This window comes from Lepidochelys kempii, chromosome 13 (assembly GCF_965140285.1).
Source record: "Lepidochelys kempii isolate rLepKem1 chromosome 13, rLepKem1.hap1, whole genome shotgun sequence".
In the NCBI taxonomy this organism is placed as follows: Eukaryota; Metazoa; Chordata; order Testudines; family Cheloniidae; genus Lepidochelys; species Lepidochelys kempii.
Window position 1 is genome coordinate 19,997,593 of NC_136392.1, and position 17,808 is coordinate 20,015,400.

The 17,808-nt window shown below is 47.1% G+C and overlaps 1 long non-coding RNA gene across 1 annotated transcript in view; it reads right to left on the reverse strand.

Moving 5' to 3' along the window:
• LOC140897260 (uncharacterized) overlaps positions 1 to 17,808 on the reverse strand; it is a 51,028-nt gene that overhangs the window by 6,787 nt on the left and 26,433 nt on the right. The window contains exon 2 of the long non-coding RNA XR_012154693.2: positions 15,404 to 16,025. This is a non-coding gene — a long non-coding RNA (uncharacterized LOC140897260). The remainder of the gene's footprint in view (positions 1 to 15,403; positions 16,026 to 17,808) is intronic.

The window sequence follows — 17,808 nt, forward strand, 5'->3', positions numbered from 1 at the left end:
CTGCTCCTTCACCCAAATGTCACACATACTGCTCTGCTTTGTTTTAATTTGCCAGCTAATGCCAAGACATTGATTGTCTCAAACATTAGAAAAAACACCGTAGGGAACAATTCTGTACGGACCTTCAGGGAAAGGACTAGATGGCACCTAATACCATAAGTTCTTATCTCTGATTTGTACAGTTCTATGATTCACATACAATCAGCTCATTATATCCAGCTACTAACACAAATAAACAGCACATATTCAAATTGTCATCAGAACAGGAGTCTTCCTTATGATAGTTTTAATTCACCTTTCTTCTCTGAAAATACTTCCCTCTGAAAGTAACAGTGAAGTTCCTATCCAGCAGAAAACATTCTCTTTAGCATCGCATTCCGTCTACAATACCAGTGGCTTGGCATGTCTTTCAACCAGGCAAACAAGGAATTCACACACTGGTGATCCCATTCCGAAGCTCCGGACATGCCACCTAATATCCAAGCACAAAAACCTAAAGTCCATGGCCAAAAGAAAGGCAGCAAAACAGCAAACGAACCACAAAGCTGGGAAAGGGCCATCTTCAAACACGGAGGGGCTGTTCCAGCAGGAGCAGCTGAGGAGAGTTATTCTGCAGGCAGCCCGAGCTTTATTTTCTCAGAGTGATAATCTTTTAGGGTTATTCAAAACTGAAGTTTAAATGCCCTCTAATGGCCTTGATTTAAATCTGCAGAGGCAACACACTTCTCATCCCATGGACAAATGTGAATTGCAACTAGAACAGAGCTGTGTTTAAGACTATGAATCCAGACAAGATCTGGCAATTTCAGTTTTGTTTTTGTGAATCTGAAAATAAAAATGCGCTCACCTAGCTGCATAGATTGTATTAGTGCATCTCTTAAAGAGAGTGGGCCCTGTTCTGATCTCACACTAGTTTTACGCTGGTGAATCTTCACTAACATCAGTGGAGTTATACCTGATTTACACTAGTGTAAATGAGATCAGAATCAGGCCCAAACAGCTTGGATATGTCTGCAGTTCAGGAAGCTTAAATTTTGATAAGAGAAACGCAGGCAAAATAAAAACATTTAAAATTTCATAACATTTTGTCAGCTGTTTGCCGCCTCTCAATGTTTCTTAAACACTGTTAAATCTTTCCGTTACAGTGGTTTCTATTTTAATTTGCTATATTTCTGTATACATACATCTGTACCAGCTGGGGTGTACATGGATGAATAGTATTATTATTATTTGTATTCCTGTGTCACTTAGGAGTCCCAGCCATGGACCAGACGCCATTGAGTTAGGCACTGGACAAACAGAAAAAAAAGATGATGATGTGTGCATGTATTTGTTATGTGTTGTACCTGTTGGACTGTGGCTATATCTTTAGGCAGGCACACAGATGATTGAGTTGTGTGTATATGCATTAGTTTGTGCCTCTGTACATGAGGATGCGTACCACTTGGGCATGGGGGGGAGGAGGGTGTAGATGATTTAAATTACAATAGCATTTCACTCTCCCTCATTGTGTCAAGTTAACATTAATACACATTACTTTAACCACTCTTCATCTTCCTGAGAAATTACGGGCGGAATTCTCCATCCTTCACTCAGCACTTACTCAAGCTAAATCTCCACTGACTCCCTGACTACACGATCTGGACCAATATTTTTCCACATTTTGGGCTGCGTTCCCTAAATGTCATCATCAGAGTTGATCCCCCTCCTACCACACACACACACACACACACACACACACACGTGAACACAGCACCAAAATACACACCTGGGAGTGCAGAAACAAAAGTCTGAACAACAGATGGTCCTTGTCTCTCCTGCAGACAGCACAGCTGCCAAAGGTGAAACTGACCTGTGGTTGGCTGAGAAGTGTGCAATGCTCACTGAAAAATATGCGTAACTCTAGTCATACTCTTTGTTAACCAGCAGAGTACAGTGCATTTCAAGCCATGGAGTAAATCTCTTTGGAATGCTTTCTTTAAACACATTATGTCTCTATGAAATGTGGGTACTCTTTGTTCATTAAGGTGACCCCTTTTGATAAAATATGTTGACAATTTTGATCCATGTCCCTGTATATAGATAACTGGTGAAAAAAATGTCTGATGTTTTTCAGTCAGCTGTACAGAAAAATGGAGCATAGCTCAGGCTGCACATGCAATAAGAACTTATAATTAATTCTCTTTGGTACCTTTATTAAATACTTTTCAAATGTTGCTCAAATTCATCTCTTACACTGATAAAAAAATCCACGGCTCACAGTTTTTGAAAGGAAACCTGAAATTCTTATCTCAACTACTACTGACTCAATATACCTCTTTGCTATCCTTTATTTTTTCGGCAAGATGCCATTTCTCACTGATTAGCTAAGCAGGAAATATCTATATAATAAATGAATACATGCAAATGAACTGGAAAGATTATTCTTTCCATAGAATGCAGTGTAACCAACTCTTGTAATTTAATTGTGAGGTTCACAATATTTGGTGTTTTTAAGAAGACCCCTTGCTCACTGCACACGTGATTAGGTGAGAACCTCAGGTCTCATTTTTTAAAGAAGAGTAAGTTTCTCGTCCTCATAGTTGTGGAGAAAAGCTTGAAAAGGTCACCCTTAATGATCAAAGCCAGAAGGCAAATCAAAACTCTAATGTATTGTTTTTAAAAATTTCCTGATTTTTGTGCAAGTCTCAGAATAGGGCCTGGCTTCTGATTTTTGAATGTTTGGGGCTGTTCACAGAATCCTAGAAGGGGGAAGCCAAACCAAACTAACGAAAAGTCCCCTTTAAGAATGCATCCAAACCAACCCAGCTACCAGAGTGCCTAGTTCTTTTATTGTTTTGGGACTGAGATAGGCTTTCTCCCTTTCCTTTGGGTGCTGGGTCAAAGAAGGAACCACTTAACCCTCTTCATAAGACCCTTAGCTCAGAGCCACCAAACTTACAGTCAGAGAAACAAAGCATCTAGGAGCCAGGCTTATGATCTGACTGTCTACACCTTGTAATAACAACCATACCCCCTCTCTCACTCAGCTTCCTTTTCCTGTTTATATAGCCCAGCCCCCAGGGTGTGGCAGGGTGCTCCTTGAGTGCACTCACGCTATGTTGGCTGTAAGCTTCAGACAGTTTCTTAAAGAGGTAGCACACCCTGCCACGGTTTGGCAGGACTGGGAATGGGCTGGCACTGACATGCTCATTACAGCTGAGTATTTGCAGTCACCTTCTTTAATACCTTGAGCTGGTAAGTAAATGGCCTTGAATCTATTACCTGAATAGTCTGGGATTGCACCAAATTTGCTAACATTAGTAATAAACATATTATTCATCAAAGCAATGAGATGAGGATGGTGATAATCCTGATATAAGCCCTTTCTACCTGTCAACTGTAACTGTAAGGTACCCTTAAGGCAGTGATTTTCAAACTTTTTTTCTGGTGACCCAGTTTGAAGAATATTGTTAACACCTGCAACCCAGTGGAGCCAGACCTGCTGCTGGCCACTTCTGGGGCACAGGGTGGTGTCAGAGCAGGTAGGAACTAGCCTGCCTTGGCCAGGCAGCACCACTGATGGGACTTTTTGCAGAGCAGTCGGCAGTGCTGACCAGAGGCGCCGCAACTCAGTGCCTTCCATTCCGCGACCCAGTACTGAGTCGCAACCCGCGGTTTGAAAACCACTGCCCTAAGGATCACTACCCGAAACTCCTTGTGGTGAAGGAAGGCAGGAGAGACTGTGCAGGACAGAAGGTTGTTTTCCTGGTTAATATCTCCTGTCTGCACTGTTCCAGGATTCTTGTGCCAAAGTCCCAGCCATCTGTACCTCTACTATCAGGCAAACTTTGGCCCACAATAATGGAAAGAATAAATTTTATTTATATGGTAACCACTTCACATTCCCTCCCATCAAAGGTAAGCCATAGAAACTTAGTTGGGGGTTGCTCCTAGTAACTTGACTTTACCACATAGTCATTTAATAATCCATATCCTCCTGCAGAACAATTTCAGCTCTGTGAAGCATCTGTTGTCTCTCTGAATCCAAGATAGATACCTATAATTAGTACCACTTTGGCAAACCCTCTTATCTAGGGGAGTCCAACTTCTGCCAGTACTTAGGTGACATTTCCCAAACTTACGCAAATTGCTAGTACATGTGTCGCAGGGAACCAGCCGGCTTATCTTCTCTATCTCTAATTTCTACATGTCACAGACCTGGTAAAGTTACCTCCACTTCTTCTTAGGACACTCACCAGGCTACTGTGTTTGGGTCCCAGCATGTTGGACCTGTGCGCTCTTAAGTGTCCCTCTGTTTGGGTAGGCTCAGCATTGACTCTTTCTCTGGTCTCTCTGGCATGCTTCCTGGGCACAGAATCTGATGTTCACCCCTTCATGGAAGTGGGAACCTCACAGACCAGTGTAGCTGGACGTGGCCCCATCCATGGCTTGGCGTTTGCCAGGCAGGAGCAGCTTCTGCTCCATGGGGAGGAAGAGCTGCCCATGCCCCCCCCCCCCCGGCCTTTCAAGCTGTCTATGTGTCTCTGTAAGCTTCCTGTACCTTGCAGTTTGCACAGTTCTTGTCTGAACCACAAGCTGCAACAGAAGTCCTCGCTGATGTGACAGGCTTGCTTAAATCTATATTACCAATTCTACGCGTATAAATATGTAATCAATCAATACGTAAGAAGTGAGTGAGACAGTGTGAGTGTAAGAAACCAGTTGCAAGGCTTGAATCGAAATATTACCGTGTAAGGATAATCAAGGTGTATACGGGACTGCATATAAACCTAAGGCAGTAGTGGCTGGGGGGGATGTAACCTACGACAGCAGAAACTCAGGACCGGACCAGAAGCAGTGGAGCCCTTCCGAGACCCGGAGGGGCTTCGGGGACTCTCGTCGCCTCGTGGTTCGATCTCTGGGAAGCTGAAACCTGGCCAGAAGTGCAAGCAGAGTCAACAGGAGAGCGCCAGCTGTCAACTTATACTGCAGTGAAGACACCGCGGTAAGTAGATCTAAGAACTGAAGTTGTGTAACTTAGATCAACCCCGCGGTAGTGTAGACAAACAATGACAAGAGTACTCCTTTTATGAAGTTGCAGTCCCTTTTGTCAGGTGACCCAAAATCAGCCTCATCAGGTGATCAAAGTCCCCACGAGGAAATCCATAGATTAGTTACCAGCCTATCTGGGTGGACGGGTTTTCTTGGTATGCTGCCTTCTTAGTTTAAGGAGGCTTCCATTTGAATAGAATACTACCAAGGTTTAACGACCCTTCATTTCTAGCTCATTGTTAGCATTGTGTCACTATGCTGTGGATTTTTCACCCTTAGATGGAAGTAGGAAGACAGCAGAGAGGCAGGCAAGCCTGACAATCAAAATGGAGTTTGCAGTGTGATAAAGATACATGCAGAGAGTTCATATCCCAAACTGGGAGGATGCTGTGAGGTGTGGCATGACCACTACCAGTGTGTTCTGCTGGGCTCTGAAGCCCTGTCTCTTTTTCACTATTTCCTTCCTTACTCTGGCCTTCATTTGGTAACTAAATTGGATTTGCTGAGATCCCTTCTCCCTGCCCTACCAATGTGTAACTGATACAGACCCTGGACTTCAGAAAAGCAGACTTAGACTCCCTTAGGGAACTGATGGGCAGGATCCCCTGGGAGGCGAATATGAGGGGGCAAGGAGTCCAGGAGAGCTGGCTGTATTTTAAAGAAGCCTTATTGAGGGTGCAGGAACAAACCATCCCAATGTGCAGAAAGAATAGCAAATATGGCAGGCGACCAGCTTGGCTTAACAGTGAAATCTTTGGTGATCTTAAACTCAAAAAGGAAGCTTACAAGAAGTGGAAATTTGGACAGATGACTAGTGAGGAGTATAAAAATATTTCTAGAGCATGCAGGGATGTAATCAGGAAGGCCAAGGCACAATTGGAGTTGCAGCTAGCAAGGGATATAAAGGGTAACAAGAAGGGTTTCTACAGGCATGTTAGCAATAAGAAGAAGGTCAGGGAAAGTGTGGGACCCTTACTGATTAGGGGAGGCAACATAGTGACAGATGATGTGGAAGAAGCTGAAATACTCAATGCTTTTTTTGCCTCGGTCTTCACAGACAAGGTCAGCTGCCAGACTGCTGCACTGGAGTCTGTGGAGCCATTGTTTAGGGCCCTGGGCAGCTGGGGATGGGGGCAGTATTCACTTTTTTAGTATTCAGGAGAGGGCAAAATATTTCTTCTTACAACCCCCAATGGGCTAGCACCGCCTCTGGCAAGAGTCCGAGCGAGAGAAGAGCAGGACTCGGGGGTGGAAGGAAATGGGCAGGGGGAGAGGAGTAACACCTCTCTGCAGCTTGCAAAGCTCTTTGGGATGACGGGGGGCGGGGTGCAGCAGTTCCGGCTCCTGCCCCTGGCTAACGGGTTGGGGGGGCGGGTTCATCCTGGGTTAGCCCCTATCTGCCAGTGCCCGGTGCAGCGCCCCACTCCCGTCCCTCCTGGACTGCTCCCACTTCCAGGTCCCCCCTGCAGCACCGACCCCTCTCCCAGTTCCCATTGCGGGCCCCACCCCGCCGGCTGCCCCTGGCGGAGCCCGCGCCTCGCTCCACTTGCCGGCACTGCGGAGCTGCGCAGCAGCTTCGGGCTGAGTCTCCCGGCACCGACACGCGGTGGTGGCCGAGTTTCTGCGCCTGAGGCTGGATAAAGTCTGCGGGGAGCCGAGCGGAGATCGGGGGGGGATCCCCCCAGGGACCCGGAGTTTCCCCCGTAGGGTAGGGACCGAGGTACCCGCTCCTGCCCTTCCCCGTAGGGTTCTGGGGAGCCTCTCCTTCCCTGCCTCCCTTAAGGACCTGGCATCCCAACCTCCCCCTCCACCATAGGAGTCTGTGGATCCCTCCCACAGCCCCAATTGCAAGAGGATATTTCCCTCTTAAGGACTCAAGGATTCCCTTCTGCACCACCCTTAGGACGTGGGAGATTCCACCTTGCACCGACCCCTCATGCATTTTCCCTAAGGACTCACTTGTTCCCTTGCTGCAACAACCCCCCATCTGCTTCCTGTAGAACCCTCTGCAGTAAATGGCACCCGTGGAGGAAGTCGTTTCGATTTCTGACATCGTCAACTTCACCTTCAGTCCTGTATCCGGTGAACCAGATTTTCACCCATCACTTCCTGCTGGCTGTGTACCTCATCGTGTCCTTGCTGGGGCTGCTGGGGAATGGACTGGGCCTGTGGAATATGTGTGCCGGGTCCCAGAGGAGCAGCTGGAGCACCCTCAGTGTGCTGGTGTGCAAACTAGGGGTGGCAGACCTACTCTATATGATCATGTTGCCCTTCCTGGTGACCTACTATCTCCAGGGGGGCGTGTGGCTCTTTGGGAAAGGCTGCTGCAGGTTGACGCGGGCCATCTTCCACCTCAGTCTCTATGCCAGCATTGGCTTCCTGACCTGCATCAGCGTCCACCGCTACCTGGGCATCGTGTACCCACTGAAGATGCTGGGTAGGTGCCAGACCCTGGGGCCCCCCTTCTTCATCAGTGCGTTGGTCTGGGCATGGGTCATCATCTAGGTGTCTCCTGATTTTGGCTTCAGCAAAATGGATAGCAATGGTACACGGTGTCATGATACAACAGGACATGAGAACCTGGGCACCTATCTGCCCTACGTCCTGGCTGTAACTATGACTGGCTTTGTCGTCCCCTTCCTCATAATCATTGGCTGCTACTGCCATGTGGTGGTGGTCCTCTGGAGGAATAAAAATGAGGACCCAAACCTCAAGAGAAGGAGCATCAACCTGGTGGTGTTACTGATGGTCCTGTTCTCTGTCTGTTTCCTCCCATATCACGTCTTCAGGAATCTTAACTTGCTATCCCAAAGCTGGCAACTCTAGGGGTCCTGCACCCAGACTTCAAAAAACATCTATGTCTCCTATCAGGTGACCTGGGGCCTGGCCAGCTTCAACAGTGCCCTGAACCCCTGCTGTACCTAATGATCAGTGAGGACTGCGTGTCACGTATGAGGACCATCAGTCAAAGGGCTGGCCAGTCTCTGGGGTCTTTCTGGGAGAGGAGAACCCAGTGCCAGACTGATTGTGGCTTGTAAAGGGTTTTGAGGATGACAAGGTCTATAGGAGCTCTGAGCAGTACAGTTATATCTTTTATTAAGTAATACAACAGCTCCTGGGTTCGTTGGTGATGGCTATATGGGTGGCAGCATGCTGCAGGCTCAGTCACAGTAGGTTATATATCTTACTGGGCAGACTGCCTTAGGTCTTTTCCATCTCCTTCAAGACCATGCAGCTGCTGACAGCAAACTTGCCTTTTAAAGTTTTAGGAGGCTGGTGCTCTATTAGGATAATGGCTGCAGAATTCTGAATGATGCCTGGGATGATGCAGAAGCTGATTATAGTGGGGAATCCTACAGAGAATTTTTCACAACCTGTAGGCATGCAATTGCATTTTACAGTTACTCTTGTGCACCTAGACCTAAATTTTCAAAAAAGTAGGTGTGCAATTGCATGCCTAATTTGAGTGTGCATGTGATGTGACTGCATTCAACGTCCTAGTAATTGTACATGAAAACGATCCATTATGTGTGCAAGTGGTAATTTGCAATAGCAATTTCCACACTAGCACGTTCAATCATGGTGCTTGCACACAGAAATTTTCTGGAAATTTTGGCCCTCAAAGATCTGAAAATGTGGAAGAGATTAAAAAAAAACGTAGACATATAAATACACATGCAAAATAAGCACACAGTTACATGCCCAATATGTGTGCACAATCTTAATAACTGTGTGTTTGCAAATTAGCCACACATTTTGTTGGTACTGTCACATGCTCAAACTTGATGAAGACCTGTCCCAATATTGCATGAAATAGGTGGGCATTAAATGTTACATGCCGATGATGCTAATATTTAGGAAGAGAAGACTTAAGCCCACTGCAGTGAAATGCAAGCAGGAAAAGGCCAAAGAGCTGATAGCAAAGATCATATTTTCATTGTTTCCAAAGTAGATAGATTGTTATTGCTGGCAGCAGTTGTCCTCTGCATAGTGCAGAAGCTATAGCCACAAACTGGTATTTTACCTTCTTCTCCTCTCTGTCTTTTCCAGTTCAGATGGCTTGAATTTTTCAGCAATTGTTAGAACATTAAATGACATTCAGCAGTAGGTTTTTGCAATTCTGAAGAGAGCTTTAAACAATAAGAATGATCCAGATTTGTGGAGCTGCCCAAAGTGTGAGAAACTTTGCTATTTGGAAAAATGCCTGATATTTATCACATTCAGCTGCTGCAGTGTCCAGGTCCTCCTTTGATATACACCAAAGAAACCATGGGTAGTTTATACTGAGTTAATATATCATGTTAAAGAGCAAATAAATACTTAACTCATCACTAGAAGCACTGTCTGGTTTCTTTAAAACTTACAAGAACACAAGCTAGATGGCCTGAGGGATAGAGTTGGAGGCCTGCCTTGCACAGGAGAAGTGACAGGTTTTGGCTGTGGGATTGGCATTGATGCAGGAGCTGCTGCTTACCCAGCTACCTGGCAAGATCAAGAGTGGCAAGACTCCACTTGGGGAGCAATGATACTCTTGCTGGTGGATGGACTAGAGGCATGATCCCACAAGATGCTTAGCACTCTGTCCCTAATCCAGCAAAGCATTTAGGCATGTGCTATATTTTAAAATAAGTAGTCCCATTGAAGGCAAAAGTCATATTAGATCATCCCGATTTGTGAGCCTTGGATGACCTAATATGTCTTTTCCACCTCTAATGTCAGTGAAGTGGGAAGGCCCAGGGGATTGCTGGCCCTGCCCTGGCCTTTTGTCAGCTGCAGAGTCCTCAGAGGTGCATATCTTCATGGCATTACACTGTTTCCCTCTAATGCTGATTTCACAGAGTAAGTACCCAACAGTGCCCTGGCCTGTGAGAGTTCTCAGTTGGCATAACTCTCCAGCACAGGTTTCAGATCCTAGATTCAAAGGCAATCCAGTTGGTAGGGATCCTCTGGGTCAACTTGTCCAACCACTTGTCAGCCAAACAGGTCCCAGTGCTACCCTTTCCATGCACATATTTCATCTCAGCTTGCAGCTGCACTTCAGAATAATGCTTGGTTTTTGTACAGCTGTGTCACCCCCAACCGCACTGTTGTTTAAAAAAAATAATTATGTTGTTACTTCCACATCCCAGCTGACTCCCTGCTTGCAGTTCTGCTTGGTAATAGGTTGATTTTGCTTTGTACATTCTTGATAGATGAATCGTGTTCTTCTGAGACAGGGAGACTTGCATAGGAAGTAACAGTGAAACTCAGCCTCCATCCCTTTGAAAAGCCTTTCTCGACACCACTCCACAACCTACCCTTTTCCAGTACAGCCCAGTGATAACGCCTCAGTCATTTTTAATGAATAATTAACTGACCTGAGTCCAAAGTTAGTTTATAGCACGTTTTCCTCAGCTATGGAGACAAGAAACCCACTAGATCTCTACCACTGCTTGTTATTGGGTAACTGGAAGAATGGCAAAGGTATTTACATACGCATCCGATGAAGTGAGCTCTGGCTCACGAAAGCTTATGCTCAAATAAATTGGTTAGTCTCTAAGGTGCCACAAGTACTCCTTTTCTTTTTACATACGTATAGTGCATCTGTCGCTAGACCTGCATCATAAGCAAAAGTTTTAGTGAACTAAGCATCCAAACTTTCTCTTGTGGTTTGGCAGGCCATGCTCATGAGATTTGCATAGTGTTAACGTATTGCTCTGAAACTGGATTATATTTGCAGGGCCATAAAGAGACTTCTATATCCCACGGATGAAATTCATTCCAGTGTGGATGATCCACACAAAGTCTCATGCACCACTTAAGTACACGTAAGCCCCATGTTAAGAACTTGAGGCCTCTCAGGGTATGTCTACACTGCAATAAAAGACCCTGAGCAGTCAGTCTCAGAGCCCAGGTCAATTTACTCAGGCTCTGGCACTCAGGCTGTGGGGCTAAAAATAGCTGTGTAGACAGTCCCACTTGGGCTGGAGCCCAGGGTCTGAAACCATGCAATGGGGGAGGGTCTCAAAGTCCAGGCTGTGCCTGAATGTCTACATTGCTATCTTTAGCTATGCAGCTTGAGCCCCATGAGCCCGAGTCAATTGATCTGGGCTCTGAGACTTGGAGCTGTGGGTTTTTCTTTGCAGTGTAGACATACCCAAAGACTCCCGGAGACTTCAATGGCTTTTGGATCAAGTCCTTAAAAAGGGTTTAAGTGATGCTGGCCTTGCTCATGCTGGCCTTGATCATGGGTGAATTTCACTCCGAAGTGTGTGATTTTGGAGCTGCTTGTGTATATTCATGCAATGGAAATTCACCACTGTGCAGAAGGCCCACACAGGCCTATGGACATAAGTGGTGCACAGACCTTGTGCTGCACAGGAACAATTTCATCCTGGGCGCAAAATGCATTCTCACTAGCCACTGTATATTTAAAGCCCATACAAACAATGGAGAGCAAAATAAAACAGAAGTAATAGAAAAAGAATCTGAGAATAAAATGAGGATTTTGTAAGAAACCAGCAAAAATTCAGGAAATTCAAAACGACTGCATTTGCTGAGCCCGACTCCTACTGTTTCAACCCTTTTAAAGAGGATTAAGGCTATGAGTGTGTCAGGTTTAATGCTGCATTTCTTGACATTTATCACTTTGTGCGATTCTTGAGTTAATCCTCAGTGAGTTTGTTTCCTCTGAACTGCATAAGAAAGTCCCCTCCATGCATATAGCCAAACACTCTCTGTTGACTATACACATGCCTTTGTTGCTAACGTTCATTGCTGAGTAAACAAGCAGTAAAACCTATTGTAAAGCCTGCACCACTTTCTCCAGAACTTATTATAAAGTGAAAAGGCAAAAGTGCAGGATAATCCTTTGTAAGTGCAATAGTTGTTGCATTGTTTGCTCTTTCCTGAATAGCTCAACAGCCATTGCAGTTAATCTTTAATATGTTGTGTCTTCCATGCAGTCTTTATCCCCAGAATGCCCTAAAGATCTAGGGCCAGTTTCTTTAGGCAGGTTGCAACAGAAGGGGTCAGCTCCCTGATTTCCTACCAGTCCTAGTCCTGAGTGCAGGTTAGAATGGGCTTTGACTTCAGTGGTGTTTGGATGGGGCCCTAAATTCAGAATGAATCCACTTTGACCCAAGTCCCTTCCTTTCTGCTGAAGGTGCCTTTTAATTCTTGGTTTCCCTTTACATAACCTCACCATTTGGCATGATGTGAAATTGCTTTGTGGGCAGCAACTAAGGGTCTGCTGTGCAGAAGTGCTGAGAACCCACAACGCCAGTGAAAGCTAATGGGAGTGAGGGACACTCAGACTTTCTGGAAATCAGGCACTGATTGTGGCTTTTGATTGACTTGTCTATGAAGGGGTTTTAATCCACAGTGAGTTGACGTGCATTAGTTAATGCACAACATGCCAGTCCTACTAATGGCATACACACAGAACAGCTGTGCACTCTTTCAGTTCACATTGTTGTGTATACAGGCTGGGATCCTGGGATCCTTGCAGAGAGTACTCTGGGATGTCTCTCGCTGCCCATTATGGGGTGCTTAGTGGAGCCAGAGAGAAGCCTGTGGAATTCTGGGATACAGGGTCAAATTCCAAAAAACTCCATGATTTCACTGTCTCTGTCCTATGCTTCCTCTCTTTCTGGATGGGCTAGTGCCATTTTCAAATTGCTGTCAGCCACCATGGACCCAACAATGCTCCGTGCCACTGTGCTGGCAACTGTGCATATACAGAGGCTGCTTGAGCTGTATTTCCGCTCTTGAAGCCAGGTGGCCTCAGGTTTGGACTTCACCAGCCACATCGCCGAGCCGATGACGTGGCTGCAGGAGTAGTTCCTCCAGCAGCAGCGGTGGTAGTGGAGGAAGGAGGGCTAGGAAGAGGAGGGTGACACTGAGGAACTGCTACTACAGGAGCTATTCACGGAGTAGCTTCACACAGGGCTGGTCTACACTGAAAAGTTACACTGGCATAGCTACAACTCCCCTGGGTGTGAAAAACCCACACCCCTGAGAGATGTAGTTTAGCTGACCAAGCCCCTGCTGGAGACAGTGCTAGGGCGATGGAAGAATTCTTACCGCCTCCCAGGGAGGTGGATTAACTTTCCTTCCCATTGCTGTAGAATTTCAAGATGACAAAGGTGACCTTTTTTGAGATCTGCGCTGAACTCACCCCAGAGATTCAGTGGCAGCTTACCAACATCTGGTGCCCCATATCTGTTGAGAAGCACTCGTCATTTCCATCGGAAAGTTGGCCACTCCCAAAGGTTACATCCATACAATCCATAGCCAACCAGATTGGTATAGGGAGATTGACTCTGTTGGTCATGCAGAGGTGTGCCACCATGCATAAGGTATTGTTGCCTCAGATTATAAAGCCTGGTAACAATCAGGAGATTACTGATGGCTTTGTATGCATGAGGTTCCCAAACGGTATTGGGGCAATTGGTGGGACCTATGTGCCTATCATTTGCCTCCTGCACCAGGGCTCAGGGTTTATAACCAGAAAAGGGGTGTTTCTCAATGATGCTCAAAGGGCTGTTTGACCACCATGGCAGGTTTACAAACATAAATGCAGGGTAGTCTGGGAAGGTCCACGATGCTAGGGCAATTGCGTTGGTTCGCCCAGGAGAACCTAAACTTGTCTGGTTAATGAAGTCAGTCACAGGCCACTCGGACAGAAGGGAGGAACTGTTTAACTATCACTTCTGTAGTTGCAGAATGACAGTGGAGTGTGCGCTCTGAAAGGAAGGTGGTGCTGCTTTTGGAATAGGTTAGAGCAGGGGTGGGCAAACTTTTTGGCCCAAGGGCCACATCGGGGTTGTGCAACTGTATGGAGGGCCGGGAATGGAAGGCTGTGCCTCCCCAACCAGCCTGGCCCCTGCCCCCTATCCGGCCCCTCCCACTTCCCGCCCCCTGACTGCCCCCCTCAGAATACCCGACCCATCCAACCCTCCCTACTCCTTGTCCACTGACCGCCCCTCCCGGGACCCCCTGCCCCTAACCAACTCCCCCTGCTCCCTGTCCCCTGACTGCCTCCCTTACCCCCTATCCACACCCTCACCCCCTGACAGGCCCCCCAGGACTCCCACAGCTATCCAACCCCCCCCCCCGCTCCCTGTCCCCTGACCGCCCCACCCAGAACCTCCGCCCCATCCAACCCCCCCTGCTCCTTGTCCCCTGACCGCCTCCAAACCTCCGCCCCATCCAACCGCCCCCTGCCCCCTGACTGCCCCCCAGGACCTTCTGCCCCTTATCCAACCCCCCCACTTCCTGCCCCCTTACCATGCCGCTCAGAGCGGCAGGAGCTCACAGCCTGCCGCCTGGCCGGAGCCAGCCACACTGCCTGCACGGCTAAGGTAGCCCTGGCCCTCCAACCCTGCAAGTGATGCATGGTGGGGAGGAAGGCTCTAAAAGGAGGAAGCTGCAATCAGTGTGGGGGATTCCCTGAGAGGGAGTGGCTCCTGCAGCAGCAGAAGGAACCCCCACGCCTCAGACCCCTCAGCTCCGTAAAGAGTCCAGCAAACCCCAAGAGCAAGCTGGACAGGGAGAGACTGATTTGGCTACCCGGGCATCCCTGCAGGAAGGTGATGCCACTAACCTTTTATCTTTTGGCTGACCATGTGCGGGGCTTATTCTCTGCTGAGTTTGAACTTTTACTTTTCCCCATGCGTAAACGAAGTAAGAAGGCACCCAGAGACTGGGCCCACGGCAAGGACTAAGAGGCGGGGGCCTGGACAGGGCTGTCCCTGTGGTGGTAACTGGGCATGGCAAGGGGCCCTGCCCCTGCTAAAGAGGTATCCCGGAAAGACTCTTTTACAAGTATCCAAGCTTCTTTCCACATACCCAGTGTCTCAATGAAGTGCGACATTTTGCCCAGTTGAATGTTGCTGTTGTTCAGCAATGCTGTGGGGGGCAGCAGTGTCGTCAGGGAAAAACAGAATTTACCCATTTCTCATTCGGGGAACATGGAGGTTAGTTTAGATTAGTTTCCCCACTTCTTTTATTACCACTTTACCACTGGCAGGAGGGGAGGCAAAATGGAGACTGCAGGCGCCATTTTGAGCTAGCAAAGAGGATTGATGGGGATGGGGGCATTCACTGGGCAAGACAGAGGCGGGGAGGGGAAAGGAAAATAGGTAGCTGGGAATGTGCCCTCAGGGACATGGGCTAGAAACAGACAATGGTCAGGGCTTGAGCAGGAGACAGAAGCCAGTTGCCTGGCCAGAGCAGACACTATTTTGAAAACGGACAGTATGGGCCCTGGAAGGAAGGCAGGGCTGGAGACTCACACAGGCTAATAGTTCACATCCCCCCCAAAATGGCTGTGGGGCACTTGGAACAGAAGCTAGAATAATAATAAATTGTAAAGAAAGATGCTTACATGTCCAGCTTCCTTCCATAGGATTTGCCTCCTCAGTCCTGGCCTGGGTTTCTGGCTGGGAATCGGGCTTGCTTCCTTCATGGCTAGAATTGGGGTCCTGAGTCCCAAAGAGATCCTGGCTTTCTGGGGAAAGCTCTTCACTGGCCTCCTTGTGTTCTGCCACCGATCACTCATGTGGGAGGGATGGGTGTCGGTAACAATGTCATTAATCAAAATCCTATGCAGCTCCTCCAAAAATGGACAGATTATAGGTGCATGAACTGGACTGTTTCCTGGCATCTTTGGTTTTAATGTAAGTCCTTCTGAGCTGTCTGCTCTTTATCTGGAACTGGTCGACATTGCGGTTCTAGCCCCTTGCACGCAGACAGCTGCTTATCAATGCCCACAAAAAGATCTTTAGTGCGGTGCCTGGCCCCAAGAGCTTGCTGCACTGATGCTTTTCTGCAGATGGTGAGGAGATCTGGGGTCTCTGCATGGCTCCGGCAGCTGCTCAAGACATGTTGTAAGGCTTCTAGAGTAATATCGCAGCAGCGCTGATATATTCTAACCGAGGAGCAAATGGACAAACTCTGACCCCATGCCAGTTTTTAAATGGGGGAGGGGACATCTGGTCAACTTGATCCTAGAGCAGAGGGAACACAGGTAGACAAGTCAGTAACAGACACCTGCAAAGCAATGTAGGATAGTGTTGCCAGCACCCAGTGCCAAGAGACTAAACAACAGCTGAAGTTGGTTCGTTACCCGGTGTGCTACACCCAATAATCACAACAGGGTGGAGAAGCAGAAAAGTTTATTTGAAGCTTCAAATAGGTACAGGGAGATTTGAATCTCAAATCCTGTACACAGAGCAGGAAGTTACACAGGCTTTTATACATCCTTTTTCCCAGCATACTTATCCAATAGCAAGCTGCCCCAAGTATCCATATAGCCAGCCAATCCAGTTCCCAGCTAGTTCCCTGGTTCTCTGTATCATTTATTAAACTATACATAAAACTGCTTTATTCAGCATTGTTCTTCCATATCTGCCCTGTGTAGCCTTGCTTAGTTTCAGGCAGTCTGACTCTGCAACATATTGCTGCAGATTCTCAGCATAACTGCTGTGTGTGCCTCCACGCGGGGGGGCCAAGGACACTTGGGCCTAGTACGCAGAGCTGCTGCGAGTGCCTCCAGGCGGGAGGGGGGGCCAAGGACACCTGGGCCTAGTGCGAGGGGGCTTCATCGACACTCGTGGTCTTCCATCCCCTTGAGTTACCTAGTGGCCATGCCCCAGTGTCCCCAACAATAGCATTGGGAGAACTGCCAAAGTAATGCAGCAGCATTGCACACACACAAACTCAGTACATCACACTAACTCAATTTGCAGCAAACTTAGTACACTTTGAAAGTGGACTCCAGAGTTTGCAGTAAATGTGGAGTTACTGTGATCTAATGAATTGTGTCATGTGTACACAGGCATCTTCATATGGGACTATCGCAAATTAATGTGGATTAACCCCCCTGTATAGATGAGCCCTAAATTACATGTGAAGGGACCAAACCATGTTTCAGTGAAGTCAATGAGAGTTTTATTGGAAGCAAGAGCAGGCCTGGAATTTTGTGGCATTACTTTCCTGGCTCATTTAAATAAACATCTCTCAATCAACGATTTGTTGCAAGTGTAATTAAAACTCATTGCATCTGATCAGAAATTCTAAACTGACAGGCTAGTAAAGCCAGTCCTACAAAATTAATGTGGATGCACACAGACGCATGCACTCACACGCACAGTTTGTTCTCCTTGAAATGAAAACTGGCTTTAAAAGAAAGCACCCCCCCCAAAACCCCAGCGTTTTGGTTGGCATGCAAAACAACCTACAAGAATCAACTATCACTAATTCCAGAATATTAGCAACAGGCTAAATACACACAACTCAAACAAATTCTGTGGGTTTTTTTGTACAAACAGCACAAATTTATAAAAACAGACAGCAGGGTGGCTATGGAAACACTAAGTCCTTTAAAGCATGACACGTTTAGATGTCAAAACAAGGCACTGTGATTACCACAGAGGGTCAAAAAATGCAAACACTGAATGAAAGGGTGGAACAGTAAATGCAGCATGAACTACCGAGACTCCTCGCCTTTCAACTGAACTCTCACCAAAGTGCATTTAATAGTTGTTAGCTACATAGATGGGAGTTTATTGAACAGTGGGAGTAGGAAAGATCTGGACCCAAAAGGCAGACAGAGTCCATGGCATAGAACACATGGTCTTCAGCTGAAATCTAATGCTGACAACGTTCCCCACCCCACTTCAGAAAGTTTGGCTACAGAATGTGTCCAGTAAATCCTCATTCGTTAAACAAAAGCGGGCTGGCTGCCCTGGACTGTACTAGCAGGCCTTATAAATGTCTCCATATCAGAGA